The sequence below is a fragment of the Tupaia chinensis genome, unplaced genomic scaffold (assembly GCF_000334495.1).
Source record: "Tupaia chinensis unplaced genomic scaffold, TupChi_1.0 Scaffold000570_1, whole genome shotgun sequence".
NCBI classification, from domain to species: Eukaryota; Metazoa; Chordata; class Mammalia; order Scandentia; family Tupaiidae; genus Tupaia; species Tupaia belangeri.
The window spans coordinates 1,208,691-1,214,690 of record NW_006160084.1 but is presented as its reverse complement, the minus strand read 5'-3'; positions in this window follow the sequence as shown (position 1 = coordinate 1,214,690).

Sequence of the window (6,000 nt, the reverse complement as noted above, 5' to 3'; positions counted from 1 at the left end):
TTGCTATAGGGCGCGTGCACTCGCCAGAAAGACAGAGACAGAAAGTGAGAAATCACCCCCCGAGGGGATGGCCACGCCGCAATCTCTTCTCCCCTCAGGATCTTGGGCATGCATACACATGCGCCCGGTGTGAGTTTAAGACACCAGGTCCGGGACTTGCACCGTAGTTGACTACATGGGAGTCTAGCGACATAGCCATTATGCCAACTGTTGGTCCCCAAAAATTGTGATTTAAAAATAATTAAAAGTAGAGCCAGCAGGTAGTGTGGCGTTTAAGGCACTGGATCCCACATGGCTGACTCCACTGTTTGAGGCCCAGATCAGGTGGTTTGAAAATCACATCAGGCACATGTGTGTGCATGCTCAAAATCCCAAGAAGAGAATGGAGGAGAACGGCAGCCCAATGGCCATCTCCCCTAGAGTGGTGATTTCTCACTTTCTCTCTTTATCTCTCTGGCAAGTGCCTATCCTATGACCAAAATATCTAAAAAAAAAAAAAAAAAAAAAGAAAGAAAGAAAAAAATATTTAAAAAATATAGAAGTATAGGAATTGAACACTTAGAGAAGCGCTTGCACATCCATATTTATAAAAAGTGTAGCACATATACTCCATGGATTATTATTCGGCCATAAAAAAACAAGACCCTGGCATTTGACAGAAAGTGGATGAATATGGAAGATTTGTTGCTGAATCAAGCAATTCTGACTATGAAAAGGAGACATTGTCTCCACTTAATATATACCGACTGTCTGCACGAAGACTGGAGGATGTAAAAGCATTGAAAATTGTTATGGACACTAGGGACAAAGTGGTAGGAGAGTGGGAGAGGGGGAGAAGGTAGGAAAGGAAATTTGGGGAAAAATATAGAAAGCTAAGACATTTGTGGGACACAGATATGGTTCATTACCTGCTGCTGATGACGTGTATAGTAGTGCCACTCTCTAGTCCAGCTGGGCTGGACTAAGGTGTATATCATGCTGGGTAAAGTCTCTTTACAACCTAAATGATATATAGCGATGAAATATATGATAATAATAATGATGATGAGAAAGAAGTATAGGAATTGGCTGTATGACAATTTTGCACACTGTGGAGAGGGAGCCAGACCAGGGTTTGCGTCTCAGCCCCAGGGGCTTTATGCACATGCCCAGGATCCTGACGACATGGAGAATTAGAAGAAAATGGACTGTAGTGTGACCAGGCCTCATTGTGGGGTCTTTCCGCTCCCTCCCTCTCCTGCTTCCCCCCTTATTCTGGGACATGCATGTACTCTCTGTCCGGCTGGCTAGCTAGCTAGCTAAATAAATAGGTGCTTAATGGAAAACAGAAAGAAATCACCTATAACATTGTGCTTAGTCAAGAAATATGTCTGTGTGTTTAGCATCTAAGTTTCGTTAACGGCTCATGAAGTTGGAAGCTGAGCTGAGATTCTCCCAACGGTGCACAGTAATAGTTTTATACCAGATTTTATGACCAAATGCCCAATTTCACTTTGCAGAATTTTTCATGTTGGTTTCTTTGGAAACTGACAATTGAAACAATTAGCAGAGTAGTTCAAAGACCAAACCGAGTGGGATAAGAAAGACCAGAGTTCCCAGACCAGGTCTTTCTTCCCTGTTGAGGAGAAATTTTATTTAGCAGTTTCTTATTCTCCAAACAATGGAATTTCCCTTCCAAAATATGAACAGCATGTTTCAAAATATGTGCTCTTCACCATTTCATAAAAATTATTTCATTAAGGTGTTGTAAATTGAATTAAATTGCTATCTATTTTTCTTTTAAAATATGTTCAAAGACAAATATGTTTAACCAAAGTGATGTTATCATTAAAGATTCATTTTCACCCCATTTCTTTACAGCACCTTTGCAATGATCATCCCATTAAAAAGCACTAATGATTTTTTTTTTACATCCTTGAGAAAATAATAAAAAAAGAAAGAAAAAGAAAATAATGGAAATACTCTATCTAGGAGTTAGAACTCCTCTGGGGAAGGGTTTCTGTGTGTGTGTGTGTGTGTGTGTGTGTGTGTGTGTGCAATTATGTTGTTTTTAATGCCTAACAGTAATTCTCTTAAGTTTACAGAAGCCTGCCTGTGGAAAATTAATAATGGTAATAATAATATTATGAGTTAAATACAATTGCTATCTCTGTATTACGAAGAAGTAATTACAGACTCAGAAAGGTTAAGGAAGCTGATAGAAATCACACAGCTATTCAATGAAAGGATATAAACCTAAATGATATCAACATTTATGCTAGCAATTTTTACTTTTTTACTTTTAATAAACATTTACTGAAGACTCTGAAGTTAGAACTTACATGTACTCCGGGAATTATTACTTCCAGAGCCTATAGTCCTGAGTGCATCTCAAGAACCTTAAATGCTTCCCAGGAGTCTTCCACCAGCCAGTGCTCCACCAGCCAGTGCTCCGCCAGCCAGGGATAAACTGAAACCACTCACTGAGGAATCAAGGGCCTCTATCAAGGGAGAACAGAAGACTTACTGGCCTAGTAAAGTCCCTAGGGTGCCTTTTATGCCACTAGGATGGCTGATAAGTATCATCCTTTTCCAAAGAGGGGAGTCTACCGCTGCACCACTTGGGCTGCTCCCAGAACCCTGTTCTGTACGGAATACAGCAGTACAGACTCTTGGTACCAGGCCAGGCAAAACAGAACCCCAGGGGCTATGTCTGTCAGACGTGCACCATCTTATAGAAATGGCAAATTGATTCCATCCCTGGTGATTTCATCTTACAGTTAACAAATACCTTAGGATACTGAAAGTTTCGGTTTTCATCTAGTGGAGGGGAGGGACGCAGAGAGACCCATGTGGATGGCCTTCACCTTCCAGAAGTAGTCAGCAAGCCCACAACCAAAAGTCCCTACAGGCTTTCCATAGCATTTCGTTTGAACTTCTGGAATCACTCTACCTCCTGTTTTATCCTTATTTTAGATCCAGTCTTGCACAGAGTAAATAACCAGGCTTCAGTGTCTAAGAAACCACTGAGCTTCTCACCAGCTGTGGGGTCTGAGCCAAGAAGCTTTCACATCCAGGTCCTCAGTCGCCTCCCACAGCATCTACATTTTATGGCGATGGTAAGATCAAGTGAGATAATGTATGGAAATGATTTAGCACAGGCCTGGCACATAGTGGGTGCCTTAGAAGCAGTAGCTTTTATGTCTTTGACTCAGTAGGAGCTGTGTTTTATTTATCCATCCTCTACCACCCCAGCAGCCGTGACCTGGCCCGTGCCTTCTTCTACTTGCTAAGTGCTCAGTAAATATTTACCGAATGCCGAACACGCACACAAGTGCATGCACATGAAAACTGCCTGTGGTGCCCAGAGGAACACATCTGAGCCAATCAGCTCAGATTCTGAGCGAGGGGGAGCAGTGCCTGCGGGGTGTAAGTAGCACTGGAAAGAATGAGGAGGCATGTGGAATTCGCGAAACGTCAGTGCACTGTCCTTTGAACGGCTGTTGCTTGCTCTAAAGCTGCACAAGGCTTACAGCCCCCTGGACCTTCACACTGGCCTTCTCCACAGGACTTCGGCCTCAGAACAGGGATGGAGGCTGGCCTCGGGAGCAGGCATTCCTTCAGCGACAAGTCAACTGACATCTGGGAAGCACGCACAGGGTGCCAGGCACCGGGCTGTGGGCCCGGAATAAGCTGAAACACAAAATTGTTCTGGAAAGCTCACAGTTTGCTGGAGAAGAGAGCAATAAATACCCAGGTTGTGGGGTAAGTAGGGCAGAACACAGGGTAAGATTTAGAGGTGAGCCTCACAGTCTCTTCTGATCTGGCTACCAGACCTGCAGTGACCCTTTACTTCTAGATCAAGCTGTTCCTGATTCCCTCCCTGTATTAGTCTATAGTCCTTTTTAGCCCAAGCTCCTGTGATAATGGTCTCTTAGCCCCCAGCTTTTAGGTTAATCAGGACAAAAGGCAGGATTCTTTCAAGCCAACATCTGTGGTTCAGCCTGAATTCTTATTTTAGTTAACTGAAATGGTCTCTGAGACCCTAGTATGTGTTCAACACTGAGAAGAGCATGGAGCCCACCGCAGACACAGGCCGCACCTCCACAGGGCACGGGGCCTGCTGGGAATCAGACAATTCAACAAGAGACCAGAGCGGAGGGTGTTGACCACTACGAGGAGGGAACAGGGTGCTCAAGGAGGTACACTACAGGTAGACTGAAACTGATTTCAGGGTAGATCTGAGCAGAGACCAGCAGGATTAAGGAGAGTTCTCAGGAAGAGGGAGGTTTCATTTCTTAATGGTTAGGAGGGTGGGGCCTAGGATCTCCTGGCTCAGGTTCAAATCCTGAGCAAGTTAATGTACTAATCTTAACCTCAGTTTCCATTTGTTTTGTTTCAGACAGGGTCTCACCATGTGGCGATCGTCCCGCCTCAGCCTCCAGGGTGGCTGATACCAATGCGTGCCACCTTCCCAGCTATTTCCTGATGGCTGCAGTGCAAGTTCCAGGAGTCACTCTCCTTGGACCAACTTGGGTCACATTCTCCTTGCTGAAGCATCACTACAGCCAGTTGAGTGGAATACACTGATTGACAGGCCAGGGCCATATGTCCATCTGTGGAGCCAAAGGTCAAGGTCAGCTCCAACAGAATCGTGTGGACTGGATGGTGATCTCTGAAGGCAGATGGCTCCTGACCAGTAATTTGCCTATCTGCTCTCAGATCTCTGCCTTGCATGATAGAAAGTTATATGTCCTAGATGTCTTTGCCTTCTGGTTTCCAGTAGATTCTGTCAACTGGAGACACGAGAAGATTGGAGGTCGGGAGAAGAGAGGCCAATGTGCTTCAGTCTTCTCTGTGCCTCAGCTGGTGTCATAGGTGATGGCTACGTCCCTTCTGGGATCCTCTCCTTCATGGTCCTGGCTCCTGCTGATGAGACCCACCCTGGTTCTGGTTTCTCCTGCATGAGCCTGGGATCGGCAACTCTGGCCATGCCTGTGTCCCCAGCCCGAAGTGTGACAGAGGAAGCCTGTTGTTGCTAACCACCATGTGGCCTCTTGGCATCGTCCACCAACCGCATAACTAGCCCCCAACATGAATCTCACTCTAGTTGAAATCCTTGGAGTGATTCTATTGTACCAAATCAGATCCTGAACCACACAGTTCCCTAAAGGGAAATCCAGGGAGAGAATGAATGTCAGGCAAGCAAGATTAATTGATGTTCTCCGTGGACTGACCCCTAGCTGGTTCTTGTAGGTTCCTCTTCCAGGAACTGAAGTGTTGCCTTATAATCCCAGCCTGTGTCTGCCTTACTGCCCTTGTGAACATGGCTCTGTTTAAAAAATGAATTACCTTATTAATTGTTATTATTATTTAGAGGTGTTTGAGTTAGGGCACATGTGCTCTCCGTGGAGAGACAGAGAGACAGAGACAGAGAGAAAGTGAGAAATCCTCCTACCCTCCAAGGGGGGACAGCCATACCACAATCCCTTCTTCTCTATCCTCATCCTGGGGTCTTAGGCATGCATACACTTGCACACAGCATGAGTTTCAAGCCACTGGGTCTGGGGCTCAAACTGCCGTCAGCCATGTCAAAGTCCAGCGACGTAACCGCCATGCTATCTGCTGACCCCGTTATTATTTTTTGATTTGCTACAGGGCACCTGTGCTCACCAGAGACAGAGAGAGCGGGTAAGTAATAAAGCAAGCCTCCAGGTCCAGAACTAGAACTTTGGTCAGCCACATGGGAGTCCAATACCTTAACCACTACGCCACCTGCTGGCCCACAAACATAACTTTCGTGTGCTGTCTTCCAGGAAACCTGTCATAGGCCCGCCGCAGCAGCAGCACTGTATGTACCAGACTGTGCCAGACACAGCTCTAACACATGGGGCTGGGTCCATGGCTCTGGGGCTAATTGAGTTGGATCCCACATGGCCCACCACATGGTTTGGATCCTGGCCCTGGAGGCTTGAAAAACATACCAGGTATGAGAGTGTGTGTGTGTGTGTGTGTGTGTGT